Source organism: Hesperophylax consimilis, chromosome 27 (assembly GCF_061612785.1).
Source record: "Hesperophylax consimilis isolate HC1 chromosome 27, BYU_Hcon_1.0, whole genome shotgun sequence".
Lineage (NCBI taxonomy): Eukaryota > Metazoa > Arthropoda > Insecta > Trichoptera > Limnephilidae > Hesperophylax > Hesperophylax consimilis.
Genome location: NC_142862.1, coordinates 3,652,768 through 3,668,482, shown reverse-complemented (window position 1 = coordinate 3,668,482; position 15,715 = coordinate 3,652,768).

Below are 15,715 nucleotides of genomic sequence, written 5' to 3'. Positions count from 1 at the left end.
CTGTCTAAACTGATCTACCATTAATTTTATTTTTTGTTATGCTGACAACTTAACTAATAAAGAAAAGAATGTCAATAAATGTTAATTTTACGAAAATACCAATTTTTTATCTTTTTTATGTACCTTATCATCTTAATTGTATTAATAATCTTAAATGTATGTTGTTAATACGTTGATAGGCATGTCAGACCAAGCTGCGAGCACAAATGTAGTGGCTTGGCCAATTTTAGTGGTCTTCCCATTGGGAATGTATGGCGACCGTTATGCTGAAATAGTCTATTTACTTTATTTATATCTAGGTCTGACACAGGCATGACGATTGTTGTCAACGTATATGTAGAACAATAATTGTCAAAGAAAAATAAAATCAAGGAATGCCAAGTTTAAAACACCTAACCTCTGTTTCAATTTTTGGCCTGGTTTTGGTGGATTAGAGTTTGGATACGTAATAGAGATAAAAAATATAAATTATATACCTATTTCTGTAACGAAATTTTATTTTCTACAAAATAATTATCGATAAATTTTTCACAAAATTGTACTGGAAACGAGGTATTTATAAAAAACCAAACTAAGTCGCGCAAAAAACTTGTTTTTTAAAAAATATACGCACCTTTACGACTTTCTACCTCAGTACCTATTAGAGATAGAAGAAATTTTTTTCACAAAAGTTGTAGATTATTTTATGTTCTATTATACTTGTAAAAATATTTTGGCCGAAATTTGCATTGGAAATGAGATATTTGGGAAAAACTAGATTTTGGCCCGATTTCGGCCAGTTTTTTCAAAATGGCGGCGCGAGCACAGGTGTGCCAAGGTCGGAAATTCAGATTTTACATCAGGAGATCAGTTTATATAATACATAAAAAAAATTGGGACTACCGGAATTACTTCGATCGCGAATCGCTAATTGCACTGGCCTATATCTGGAAATGCTTTATTGTTGTAAAAATAATTTGATAGTGGTTTATTGGTGTAAATACAATTTGATGGTGGTTTTTTTGTCTAAATAAAATTTGATAATGGTTTATTTAGTGTAAATACAATTTGATAATGGTTTTTTTGGTATAAATACAATTCGATGATGGTCAATTGGTGTATATACATTTTTTTATGCTAAATGGACCGTACAAATGTAACATGCATTCCAAAAGTAACACAAACGTATCAAATGTGTGTGGAACTAATAATGGTAATGTAATTATAATAAAATAACCTTGTGAACCGCGGAATAATATCATTGAATGAGATAATACTGATAAATATAAACGAAACATAATACTAATAAAAACAAACAAAACAATACACAAATAAAAAGGTAGCGGTCTCAATACATTACATTTTTTTTTTATTCTAGATAAAAGAAAATTACATTTTCACTTATTTAACTAGAAATAACATATATATTACACATAAATATATTACACACCGATATTATTCACTTTCATTGTTTTGTTGATTGAACATAAAACTCAACAATTTTTTTTTAAATGTACCTATACTTTTTTCATTTTTAATTTCGTCTGGGAGGCAATTGTATATGTTGCTTCCCTCGTAACCAATGGATTGCTTGCCATAATGAGTATGTATGGTGTTTAAATGTATTTTATCGTGTTGCCGTGTAAAGTGTGTGTGTACTTAGGACGTTTTAATGAGTTCTGTATTTGTATGTATGAGTTTATTATTTATTTTGTAAATAAGGAGACATGTATTATATTCATATAATTTTTTTAATTTTAATAGTTTTGTTTCAATATATAATTTTTTTGTTGATGTTCTAGGTTTGAAGTGAAATAGCTTTTTGATTACTTTGTTTTGTGTTACCTGTAGTTCGTTTATATATGTTTCACATGTATTTCCCCAGATTTCAACCAAGTAGTTTAAATGTGAGTGTACGAGGCTATAATATAGACCTTTTTCTATTTTATTTGGTAACAGATATGATATCCGGCTGAATACGCTAATTAAGGGGGTGATTTTATCTTTAATATCTTGAATATGCTGTTTAAAAGTTAGGTGTTTATCAATGCACAGCCCAAGATATTTCTCCTGTATCAGGATTTGCAGGTTGTTATTTTCAATTTTTAAGGGTACATGAGGAGGAATTATTTTACGAGTTGAGCTTAAAATCATGTATCCTGTTTTTTTAACATTTATTTTTAATATATTTGATTGGAGCCAACTGTTAATTTTGTCTAAGTCAGTCTGTGCATTTTCTAGTAAGATGTTTAAAGCTTTACCCCAGTAGAAAATTGCAGTATCATCTGCATATAAAAAAAATATCACCATTTAAATCTAATTGGGAGATATCATTTATATAACTTTGGAACAGAAGTGGTCCTAGTATAGATCCTTGCGGAACTCCGTAGTTTATTGATGGGTTTAACCTTAAAAAGTTATTACACAAAAGTTTTTCCAATTAAATTACATATAAATGTGACTAACCCGATTATTTACTAGATTTATTTTTTAACCTATAGCCTCCGGGTCTCAAGTCAAGGTTTTTACCTCTCTATCACGGAGGACACCAAACCCTCTTACGGCCTTTGTTTCGCATTGGTATATTGCTTCGCATTTGACTTTGAATCGAGGTTGTGGGTTCGACTCCAGGCATAGCCTCTCTTTTTGCTGAGCTACTGGATGTAACTTTTTATGTTTATTTTTATTTATTGGTATTAAAAGGAATACATAATGGTTCTTAAGGCTATTTGCAAGCTATTTGTTTTTATCGATACCACCAATCTTAGTGAAGAAGCCAATTCTCGTGTTTCAGTTGGGGAGTGGCGCCATTATAGTTTTAAATTAAGTGTACGATATAAGTTTCTCGAGAGTTTATTAACGTTACAATGAATCATGATCTTAACTCTTGACACGCCAAGATGCCAAACAAAACGTCTGTAACCATGTGGGTCTTCCGACGACCCCATGCATTTTTTCTGTCTTATGTGCTTTTAAACTATAGAAACCCCAATTATTTATTTCCCAATTATTTATTTATTTATTATTCTGTCCGGTCGGTGGCTGAGTTGACATAGTGCTTGGGTCTCACTCGGGCATAGTATGTTCAATTCCTCGGCTGGCTAAGTCCATCACAACACACGCAACATTTCCAGCTTACTGTGGTGGTAGTAGGAGATTTTCAAATATTGTCAGGTTATTCGTAACCCGGGAATGTTTGTCTTTCTTTTAAAAAAATAAAAAAATAAAAATAAAAATAAAAATAAAAAAATAAAATAAAATAAAATAAAATATTTAAAAAATATAAATTAAAAAATATATTAATGGTAACTTATGTATTTGAACAGGAATACGTAAAATACTAAAATGATATGTCAAGTATTTAAGCTAATGTAAGGAGAATAGTAATTTTTGGTACTACCTACTCCCCCACTTGGCTGCGGGATAGTTAATTCAAAGAACGATTCTGACGAAAGCTAGATCCAAAGTGGTTGGCACATAACTCAAAAATGTTGGTTTGAATGCATTCTGAAAACTTTTTATTACATTAGCTCTACACAGAAGGCCCTGTGGAATAATAATTTTCCTCGGGGCCTTTCCATCCTTTAGGGATGCAGTGGATGAAGGGTTTTTTAAGAAAAGGACTTCCTTCCTTCCTCTACTTAGAGGAAGGAGAAAAGGATCTGGGAAGTAAAAAGGTACGAGGGTTGCACAAACCTACGTTTGAATTCATCTCAACTGCGTCATCAAATGCAGCGAACCACTTGAGTTGACCTATGACAGAGGTTATACAATGAATGGTTCCCGGGCGGTGGTACCCAATTGGAATACGTATAAAATATGATAAAATGCATATAAAACGTATGCTCAACCTCAAATCCTTTTAAAACTGTTTTCCTTCGAATTTTATTGAGTAATGACTAACCTATAATATAATAAAATACCAGGTTAAGTTAGTCGGCAATCAATCAACTGATACCCAATATTATGTGTTTAAATCCAACCCGGAACTAGCACCAATCCGTGAAACAAACAGCAGACAATAATAATAATAATGGTGCTTCTCCGAAACGAGACGTGATCTTGAGGTTTTTTCAGATGCAAAAAGCCTTAAATATCCCAGAGCAGTGACTGGTTCTCACGGAGCTCAAACTACTGGAGGCAGCTAATACTACTGACGACTATTATAAATATATTAGATCCCCTTGTGAAGGCCTAGTAATCCGTTATTAGAGTCGTTTTGCGTAAACCCCATAGGTAATCTAGCGATCAGCTCTACATAAAATTTAATGTACTTGATGTTCGTAAAAATAACATAAAATTGAGTTATTATTCAAGTACACAAAAATCTATAAAATCTTGATAAAATTGATCATAAATATATCACAAGAAGTCACACCCGAAAGGATCTCGTGGTTCCAGGAAGCAATACGGCAAAGACGGACCGAAATTATATACTTAAATCCCCAAGAATTAAATATTAAAACATGCAAAATGTATTTCATCGGTTCAATAATAACTAAATGGGAGGGTGGAGTATGAAAAACTATTAAATAATGTCACTTAAAATTTTACATGGTTAGGTTAGGTTAATTAGGCCTATTAATGGCTCATTTAATTAAAACTTAATTTATATTGAAATTGGATAAAAAATAAATAAAAAACAAACAAGTAAAACATCACTTTAATTTTACAGAATAATTTTTTAGCAATTTTATTTCTATACTATACATACATTACAGTGTCTACCAAATATTTACATTTGTATATAATACATAAATTTAGAACTGTTGTTAATATGGGTTTTTTATTTTTTTATGCTGGGTGTGAGGTAGGTTTGAGTAGGTGACACTGTGGTGGGTAGTGTTATATGTTTCGTGAACACCTCACTGGGAGAACCTGTGCTGAGGTGTTTACGTGTTTATGTTTAAATGGTACACGTATTTATGTATATTGGTTAAATTTTCTTATATAAGTGTAAGTTGGGATTTTAATTTTTTTATTTTTTTCATGGTTATTGTACATTGTTATTTTAAAAAAAAGGAAAAAAAATATTTATTTATATGCACATATATATATATAAATAAATATATATATATATATATATATATATATATATATATATATACACCCATGTATACACATACATACATAAATACACATATATGCATGCATACACACATACAAATAAACACATGTATACATACATACATTCACAATTCATCCATGATTATGTTTGGTTTGGTGTTATAATGTTTTGTATAAAGTGGATATCTTGTTTTTTTGATCCAGGCTGTGATTAGTTTTTTGTGAATGTTTGTGTATGTATTTCCCATTAGTAGTAGTTTCAGAGGGGTGGGCATACAATTAAAAAGTTTTGTAGCGTTATACTGGAAGTGTCTTTGTCCGTGTGTGGTGTATGTTTACGGTATGTTCAGGGTATTGTTTGTTGACGACCTTGTTTTTATTGTTGTTTGAGGTGGCATTGGAATGTGTAGTTTCTGTTGGAGGAAATTTAGTAGTGCAGATTTGGCATAAAGTTGTCTTATTGACATGACGTCTAATGATTTGAAAATTTCGCTTGAATTTGTGTAGAATGGTACTTGCAAGATGATTTCAATTATTGCCTTTTGATTTTTTTGTATTGGGTCGATGCCAGTATGCCATATGTAACAATCGATTGACAGAGTGCGAAATATATAGATCTAAGTATTGAATGTGGGAAAATGTTTTTAATTGACTTTATTAGGTGCATGACTCTTTTTAGTTTATTAGTAATGAAAGTTATGTGGTCAGTCCAGCGTAAGTGTGAATCAATAATGACTCCTAGGTATTTTGTTTGGTTTACCCTTTCTATACGCTCGCATTGGCAATTGGGTGAAGTTTGTTCACAGTCATGTAGAAACAGGTCTATGTTAGGTGGAGGTTGACCTCTTTGTGTAATACTATGTGTGATGAATTTTGTTTTTATTGTATTAACGGTAAGAGTATTCCAGTTTAGCCATTTTTAACGGCATTTGGTTCCTTAGAACGGGCAATCTGCCTAGCAAGGAACTAATATCGACCTACAATTCATAATAACACTTGAACTTATTTTTAATATACTTATACAGTTATTTCAATATGATTATCTTGTTATTTTTGCTATATACATGTATCGTGTGTAATGTAATAAAAAAATTAAATTAAATATTAATTTGTATATTTTCTGTACGCCAAAATAGACAAATCGTTGCTTATGATAATAATTGATATTTTTATATATCTTGTCTTGGGATATAACAATCACGTGTCACTGTGTTCGTACACGCTAATCTCCGTAAATAAAAAAATGTAAAATTAAATGGTTTTCTATGGATCGTATTCGTACGGCAATCTGTCACACTCACAGACATAGGAATTAATAGACGAGAAGATAATGGCGAGGGGTAAAATCAACTGTTGAAGAACGAAGGGAGTGAAGCTGACTGTGATTCGTCAATAAATTAATCTGACAGTAAATAGGCATCTCGCATTATAATATCACCATTTACTTCTTAAAAGTAAAATCTGCTTTTGAATGAATAGAAATTTTTACATGGGAGCGCAAATTACTCGCCACGTTATGAACAAATTTGCGAAGTCCAAATTCGGCAAAAAAAATCGGTTCTATTTTCAGAGTCGAATATTTCGTTTAAGTATTTAGTTAAGACACTTTTATAAATGTTCATAATTTACTTCCCAGCAACCAACCAGCTTTGTGTTTCGCGTCCAGACGTTTCTCGATGTGATAGTAACAACTGATTCATATTATACGATGTGAATATGCTTAAAATAAAGTAAAATAATGCTTATATATGGAATGTAATACGACAATTGGGTTTATTCTCTTTTTCACATCTATTTTTACAAGTTTTCATAGTACAAGTCAACATTTTGCCGTGTTATTTCGTAAAATGAACCGATGATGCCTCGACCATAGTTCGCACAAGAATGATGACGCCACGTTTTCAAATTTCACTTGAGGCCATACGCGAGCACAGCCGGCTCCAATGGAACCGGTATGGGGAGTGGGGATAATACGCTTTTAATCACTTAGGGCAGGTCTACTAATATTCATATGTCTATGGTCACACTGTAATAGACATATACTTCAAGCCAGTTTTAAAAGTATAGAACGGTACCGGTCGCATTTTTACTTATTTTCCATCGTACTGAACAATAATCACAATCTGCTGAAATGAATCGTCAAAACAATATCTACGATGGTTGTGACTTGCGCATGCATTCCGTGTGTGTCAAAAGCATAAAATATCTAACAACAGATAAAAGACGTTGTACATAAAATGAGATCTATATATATAAAATGTGGTCTACAAAGAAGGCGGTCTGTGGCAGAACAACGTCTACCAGGGGCCACTAGTATATATATAGATACAAAAACGTTATATATTTTAAAACAGTATTTGATAATATGGGCCTCACTGGTTGCTTTATCGGTGCTGAGGCCTCCATTTTACAATGTTTGTAATATTGCCTTATTTGTTCTTTAATCCATCTTTTGATTTTGTATCTGAAATGTTTTTTGTTTCCCTCACTTTTTAAATCGATTGATAGATTGTTGACTTGTATTTGTGTTGTATTCGTCCAAGGCTTGTGTTTAGAGTCAGAAATTTTATGTTTTTTTTTTGTATATTATGTTTGTCTAACTGGTCTATTAATGATAATTTGTGATTGTTTCTACACAAATTTGTTTTTTAGTCAAAAGCGTAAGTTAGTAGTATTTTGATGCATAAAAGACTTATAACTATTACGTCAAAGATGTTGAATAATTGGTTCATGTCAGTCATTATAGGTTTTTTAAATATTACTTGTGCGATTGGCCGATATTTGAACGAAGAAAGCAATTTTAGTTTAATTTTTAAAACAGTTCAAAGTTCAATTATTTTTATTTTTCTGAATTTGCTATCCACATTTGGAAACAAATCATTATTTTTTATGAATTAAATAGGAAATACAATGGGTTAACATGGTCAATTTAATATTATTAATAACCAATTTTTATTTAACTAGCCATACCTTAAATTTCTTTTCACTTTAAGGCGAAGCACAAGGTTAAATCATGTATGTTTTGGTTTCAAAAGTTGATCGCTTAGAAATAGATGCTGTAATAGAATACTGCGAGTAGAAAACGTCTTGGCCTTTAGTAAAATTTTGCTTTAACTTTATAACCTCCTACTTACGAACCCGTTTTCGGTTATGGTTTCATTGTATAATGTTACAAATTAAGTTGTTTATAAAATAATAGTACAACATTTAAATATATGTGCCATTTTTTTCTTGCAAAAATCAATACAGGCGGCGGGTATTGAGCGGGAATTTAAACCTTGTCAATTCATTGCATATACTATACTGCCTGACACCATATATATCGCGATTCCATTTGATTTAAAATTTGTTGTAAGAAACTGTAGTGTTGTTATTTGGTTGCAGTAGATTGTGTAGAACTAGGTTATTATGGATAATTCTACTTAGTGTAGTTTTAAGGTATTTACATAGATGGAGGTGATTAAGCCGCATGACAGAGACAGCATGTCGGATGTACCCAAACTGTAATGATTAAAGCCGAGTGCATTCTATAAGTAGCCAGCTCAGTTCCAGTTGCTTCCCTCGTTAGAATAACTCATAGTAACTGATAGAACGGACGTATATCCTGCTAGAGATTCATTGTAATTATCTTACGATAATAAAGTATTCATAATCTTTGACGAACCAAAACATTTACTGAACACTTATACTAAGATTAAACAGTACACCAGTTTCTACACAAATTTCTGAATTTGAAATCGGTCCGACTTTTGCTCTTTGACGAAACCCGCCCACGTCGCATTATTTCCTGATGCCTATCCATTCTGTTTGTTAGGTCCGTGTATCGTTTTATCTTGTTTTAGGATAACGGAAGTGAGTCACCGCTGGTTTGCTAGGTATGAAGGAGTCAGCCTTGAAGGCGCAGTTCTGAGGAAGTCCCAAACGCTGTAAATTAATTGTTATTGAATAGAGATCGGTCCGTTTGGATGCTGCTAATCTAAAATTAGTCAAGGGAGACGCTGAAAACCCGTATCTAAAACTTTTGCATTTACATTTTGATTATACACGGTGTCCGGAAACTAGTGGTAAAAGCCGGAAAATAGTGAATTCCAAAAAATTTTTTTTGCTTTTTGTTTACGGCAGGTAAAGTGTTAAAAAAACCCTTTGAAGCCGGGTTTGCGCTTCGATTAATTTTAAAAGACATTAACAGCTGATATTAACTCCCCAGCGACAGATTATTCAAATTTAATCTAAAAATTCACGCTTTGAGCTTTTGAGCTTTGTTTTTGATTAATCGAATCTGAAGTTGTAATTTTTTAGGTTAGTTGGTTAACGTTTTTTTTTAAACGCATCCAAGCCTAGACCCGGCCCCAAAAGATTCTTAATCCTTTATTTGATGAAAAATGGAATAACATAAAAAATCTATACGCATTTGCTTTGATAAGATATCATGACGAAATTCTAAAATATTCAGATTTTCGTGAACACGTGTTCCGACATCGTGATAATATATTTGTAATTTACTAAAATTTTATCAGGAAACCATAATTTAGTTAATTCAGTCATAATTCCTGCAATCCCTTTTTTAACCGGTTTACCAATAATTTTAAGATATTCTTAATAAATAAGCACTACTTTTGTTTCTCCGTGTAAGTGATGTAGATTTTCTAGTTTCCACTTGTACTGCGAGTTTCTGGACACCGTGTATAATTATCATAGCTTAGGAGGTCAATACTGCAGGCTCTCTCCTACTGATATGAAAGTAAACGAATGTCGCCAAATTAGATATAAGATCTTTTGACTCATGGGGCTCAGTTAGGCTAGTAAAATTGACTATCAGTTCCATATAGAATTTCGAAATCGATCAAAATCAACAGAATTAAGGACACGGCCACAACACACTTGTTTTGTTTTATCTCGTTGGAATTAAGAACATTAACTTTGTTTGAATGATATTCGGCAATAATTCAATAGTTCGTCCGTCGACATCCGTCAACGTAAAGTTGTTCAATAGGGTATTGTCACTGATTTTTTTTATTCTAATTTTTATGCGCCATTTTCTATTTACCGCTAAAAGGACGTATTCGTTTTTATTCGTGAATTCGGCGACGTTGACATGCACATATATTCATATGTTATAATGACGTTGTAGCCAGTCGGAACCGTTTCGGAATGAGCGGTTTTAAATCGTTTAAATCAACTTTAAATCAACCATTATTATCAATAATTTTAAATCAATCATTATTTAAAATTAAAATTAAACAATCAAACCCATAATCTTCCGAAATAAGTCATAAACATATTAAAACTGGTTCCATGGTAACTCAACACAGTGACAATTCAACACACTTTTAAAAAGTGATATAAAGTCATTAGAAACGATGAAAAAAAAATTTAACCTAACCTAACCTAACCCAGTTAATAAAGTTTTTGTTTCACTTTCCATGACTTTAAATAACTTTTCAAAGATGTGATGAATTTTCATTGTGATGATTTATCCGGTCACCATTAAAACTACACACTTTTAGTGCAATAATCATGATCAGAAAAATAAACTTTAAATAGTAACATGGTCGTGTGCGTAAGCTGTAATTTTTTTGGTTACTTGTCTTTGATTATTATTTTTTTTATTTCATACAAAAAAAATGTACAGGGAATACATTTTTAGTATTATTTCACACGACTTTCTAGGGACGTCTTGTGTTATGGCGGGTGAAGTTTACAGATTTAAGTTTTTCATAATTTGCAAATAATAATTTTTATTAAATTATACAGATCAGATTTAGTTGTTAATATGTGTATATGATAATTTTATCAAGATAATTGGACGAGGAATGTGAGAGATGTATGAAGGAAGGTGATTAAAGTGTAGAATGAATGGGTGGTATGATTGAAATGTATTGTAGACGTAAGGATCCATAGGGTTATTTGTATTTTGAAAGTATGAAGTTGGGTTTCGGTTTTAAAGTTGTCCCGGTGTGGGAGAAAATTAAAGATTTTAGGACCAAGGTAGATCAATTGTCTTTGTGCTAATGAAGTTTAGGTACATTGTAGTGTCGGTTGGATACAGTTCTGATAATAGTGTTGTAAGAGTTTTTTTATTGTATTTGCATAAGAAAATATTCATAACATATATCCGTAGTTATGCGGAAAAAAAATACTGATATAAAATATTGCTAATTTATTAATCTCTCAAGTTATTCATATTTCGGTTAAAAACGGGACTGCAGGCCTTTTATGAATGAAATGATAGGTTTCCTAATAAAAATATCAGTAAAACACGAATGTGTTATGCTATGTCGGAACTCGGAACACGTGTTCGTAAAAAAAAATCAAATATTTTCGCATTTCGTCATTATGTACTATCATGACAAATTCAGGTGCATGAACACGTGTTCCGATAAATAATTTATTTTTAATTTTTGTATTATGAAGGCTTCTACATGAATACAATCATGAATTACTAGTACATATTGAATTATTTGTCGTGTTGGAAATAAGCCGACGTAGCTCAGTGGTCCAGAGCACCTGACCAGACATCAGAAGGTGCCGTTTCAATTGCCGTCGGCGGCATTTATTTCTACTCGGGAGATATTTTCAATTTGTATGGATATTTCAGGCGACTAATTATTGCTTATACTTAATAATTTTTTATCCTTAGTGCTATGCATAAAAAACCTTGTCTTATAAACATTAGATAATCATTATAAAAATAATAAAGAGAGCAGTCTGTTTTACCTTACACCTTGGTACGCGAAAAGTAATAAGGTTGGTTAAATCCATGGCGTCTAATCTGCCATTCGCTATTTTGAAAAGACAAACTAAATCAGTCATTGTGCGCTTTGATGATAAGTCGGTCAAGTTTAGTAAATCCATTAAAAAGGTGTAATTAAAATCTTCGACTAGAATTCCTAATTTATAGTTCATAAATTTTAGATATTTATGCTGCACTCTCTCGATTTTTAGTTGGTGAATCTCATATAGTGGAGCCAGATTGTCAAATTATACTCTAGCTTGCTTCTCACCAACCAAGAGAATAGTAATGTAAATGAATTAATTAATTTTAAATCTTTCAAAATAAACCCCAAGAATTTCATGGCCTTGTTTGTTATTTCATTTATATGAGGAACAAAAGTTAATTTACTAATCACAAATAATTCCAAGGTCCTTAATTTACTCGACTATTTGATAGGATTTTTTTTACGGGCAAAAATTGGCGTTTGATATTTATCAATATTTAGGAATAGTTCATTTTGGGTGAACTACTCTTGTAACCTCGCAAGGTTTAATTGTAATACATAACCGTAATTCAGATTATAAATATTTTTGTAAGTTTTTAAGATTTAAGATTTATTTTTTTTGTAAGATTTAAGATCATCATCTAACAGGAGTATCATAATTCCATCAAAAACGGTAAATATGTCGTTGATTAACAAGGAAAACAATATTGGTCCCAAATGAGACCCCTGTGGAACGCCGGTGAAGACTTCAAACTGGTGTGAATTGAGTTTAACTGATATTTGTCTTTTTTGCAGATAACTTTTAAACCATCTGAAAATATTACCCGCTATTCCAAGGGTTCTTGGTGAATATACTAAAAGTTTATTAGGAAAAGGCATTCTTTCCCGTTATAAACAAGATTTTAATAAATCAGCCATACTCATTTTTCTCCGTGTAGTATGTAATTTTTTTTCTGTAATAAATTACATATCTTTTAATGTAATAAAGTTCAAGAACACATTCGAAAGAACTCGAATAAATGTAATGTGTATTGGTACACATTAAAAACTCAAAATAATATTTTTTGTGGCCTAAATGAAGCTGCAAAATGTTTGGCCCCGATTTGTTCGAATTAAGTGGACGCGAATGTACTGTGATTAGTATGATTTATATTGCAAAACACGTCATTTTTCTTCTCCATTCAATTTACCTACATGTCACTAGAGTTCACTTAGGTTAAATTTTAACATTAAGTATGTAGAAATGTTTCTATTTTGAGAATCATTTTTAAATGCTTATAACGACTATGTCCATCACTGGTATGTGTCAATATATTATTCATAATTTTAATTCATTAATTTGCTCCCAACCGTTTTTTTGCTGACTTCAATCCGGTGCATCTGACATGACTCTTGCAACAGTCAGTCAATCACTCTGTCTATAAGAACATGTTTTAGGGACGTGAAACTGAACAAATATTTTCAGGTAGGTACCGATTTTTTTTCTTTTCTCATGTGAACGCCGCAATATTGAATTTGGCAGTCATCTCAGGTCTGGAGTTCCAAATTGCTTTTGCAGAAACGTACAGTCCGTTTGATAGATTCTGCTATATAGACGAATATTTGGGCATACCATCACTGCTACATGGTAGGTAGCAGTGATGGTATGCCCATCGCTAATTCAATTGATTAAAAAATCTCATTTAAAACATCATATTTCTGTTCTAAATCATTCATTACTAGCCTAAAGATAATTGTTCCTCGTTACGTCATATCTGCAATAATAAATTAGCGGGCATTCTTGATTATTTTCCACTTTGAATCGCTTCCATAAATTGGTAAGATGGAATAACTTGGCAAGATTCGACCTACGGCCAATATTCGGTTTGCATATTGTTATCAGAAGCGACTGTCCATCGCATTGATCTCTTAAATACCGGTCAAGTGGTTCAAACGGCGTTAATTGGCCAGCCGCAAATAATATTTCACTTCTCCCATCCTTTCCAACGAACTGTTATTGGCAGACATAAAGAATGGATAATAATATCAATGCGAAATGGTGGGGTGAATTTTCCTGGTTTGTGATGTAGGTAGGTATTATTTACTCCAGGGTGTTATAGGTCACCTCGTGCAGAGCTCGATCAAACTTGGTTTGGGAAGTGTCGTCCAGACAGCTATAATAATATCAATGCAAAATGATGTAATGGTGGGGCGAGTTGTCCTGGTTGGTTAATGGCGATGTAGGTAGGTACTAAGTACTACAGGGTATTATGGGTCACCTCGTGTAGAGTTTGATCAAAATTGGTTTGGGAGTTAATAGTCCAGACAACAATAATAATATCTAGAATTAATTCAGCAAAATGCTGCAATGTAAGTGAGTTGTCCTGGTTGGTGAATGGTGATGTAGGTAAATACTACGAACTACAGGGTATTATAGGTCACTTTGTGTAGAGTTCAATCTAACTTGGTTTGGGAAAGTGTTGCCCGGACGGCAATAATAATAGCATTACAAATGATGTAATGGTGGGGCGGGATGTCCTGGTTGGTGAATGGTGATTGGTGATGTAAATAGGTGCTACGTACAACAGGGTATTTTAGGTCACCTCGTGTAGAGCTCAATCAAACATGTTTTGGGAGATAGTTGTTCAGACAGTAGTAATAATATCTATGCAAAGTGATTTATTGTTGGGGCGAAATGTCCTGGTTGGTAGTGTAGGTAGGTACTACGTACTACAAGGTAAAGGTCACCATGTGTAGAGTTCGATCAAACTTGGTTTGGAAGAGTATCGTCCAGACAGTAATAATAATATCTATGCAAAGTGATGTATTGTTGGGGCGAGATGTCCTGGTTGGTAGTGTAGGTAGGTACTACGTACTACAAGGTAAAGGTCACCGTGTGTAGAGTTCGATCAAACTTGGTTTGGAAGAGTATCGTCCAGACAGTAATAATAATATCTATGCAAAATGATGTATTGGTGGGGGAGTTGTCCTTATTCGTGGTGTAGGTAGGTACTACGTACTACAGGGTAAAGGTCACCATGTTTAGAGTTCGATCAAACTTGGTTTGGGATATTATTGTCCAGACAGCAATAATAATATCTACGCAAAATGCTACAATGGTGGAGTGAGTAATCCTGGTTGGAGATGTAGGTAGGCGCCACGTACTCGTGTAGAGTTCGATCAAACTGGATTTCGGAGTGTCGACCAGACAGCAAAAATCTATGCAAAATGCTACGATGGGGGGACGAGTTGTCCCGGTTGGTGATGGTGATGTAGGTGCTACGCTATAAGTTATAGGTTACATCACATATAGTTATATACAGATATACGTAAGTAAATAAGAAAATTGGTAGAGCAAGTTGTCCTGATGTCACATTGATGCTGATACTGACAGATGTTTGGTGTGGTAATTTCGTGCAGACATATAATTAAGATAATCTATGTAATGTACAGCGTATGCATGGTTGAAGACGGAATACAGGCCACCTCGTATTGAGTCAAAATTCGTTTGGGAGGGATTCTGGGAACTTTATTAATAATAAATTATCTTATTAATTAATTATTTCTCATTCGGCCTGTATTAAAAGTTTTTTTCGGTTCTACTTTTAGCTTTTGACAGGATAATCGCGGAAGCAAATCGCTCGGTCATGGTCAATTCATGTAGCCTGGGATAGAATCAGTTGATGAATGGTGAAGCAAGTATATGATGGGAAAATGAATTGCAAATAAATCAAAATAAAAAACATTCAATATTTTCGAGAATGAAGGATTAAAAGGTTTTAAGGTCGGATTAGGCCACAGAAAAAATACTGATAAAAAATATTTCTAATTTATTATGAAATTCTTCAAATTATTCGTAGTCCGGATTGCAGGCCCTTAACGAATGAATTGATAGGGTTCCTGATAAACTTTTAGTAAAATACCAATGTATTGTCACGATTTCAGAACACGTGTTCATAAAAAACCATTTC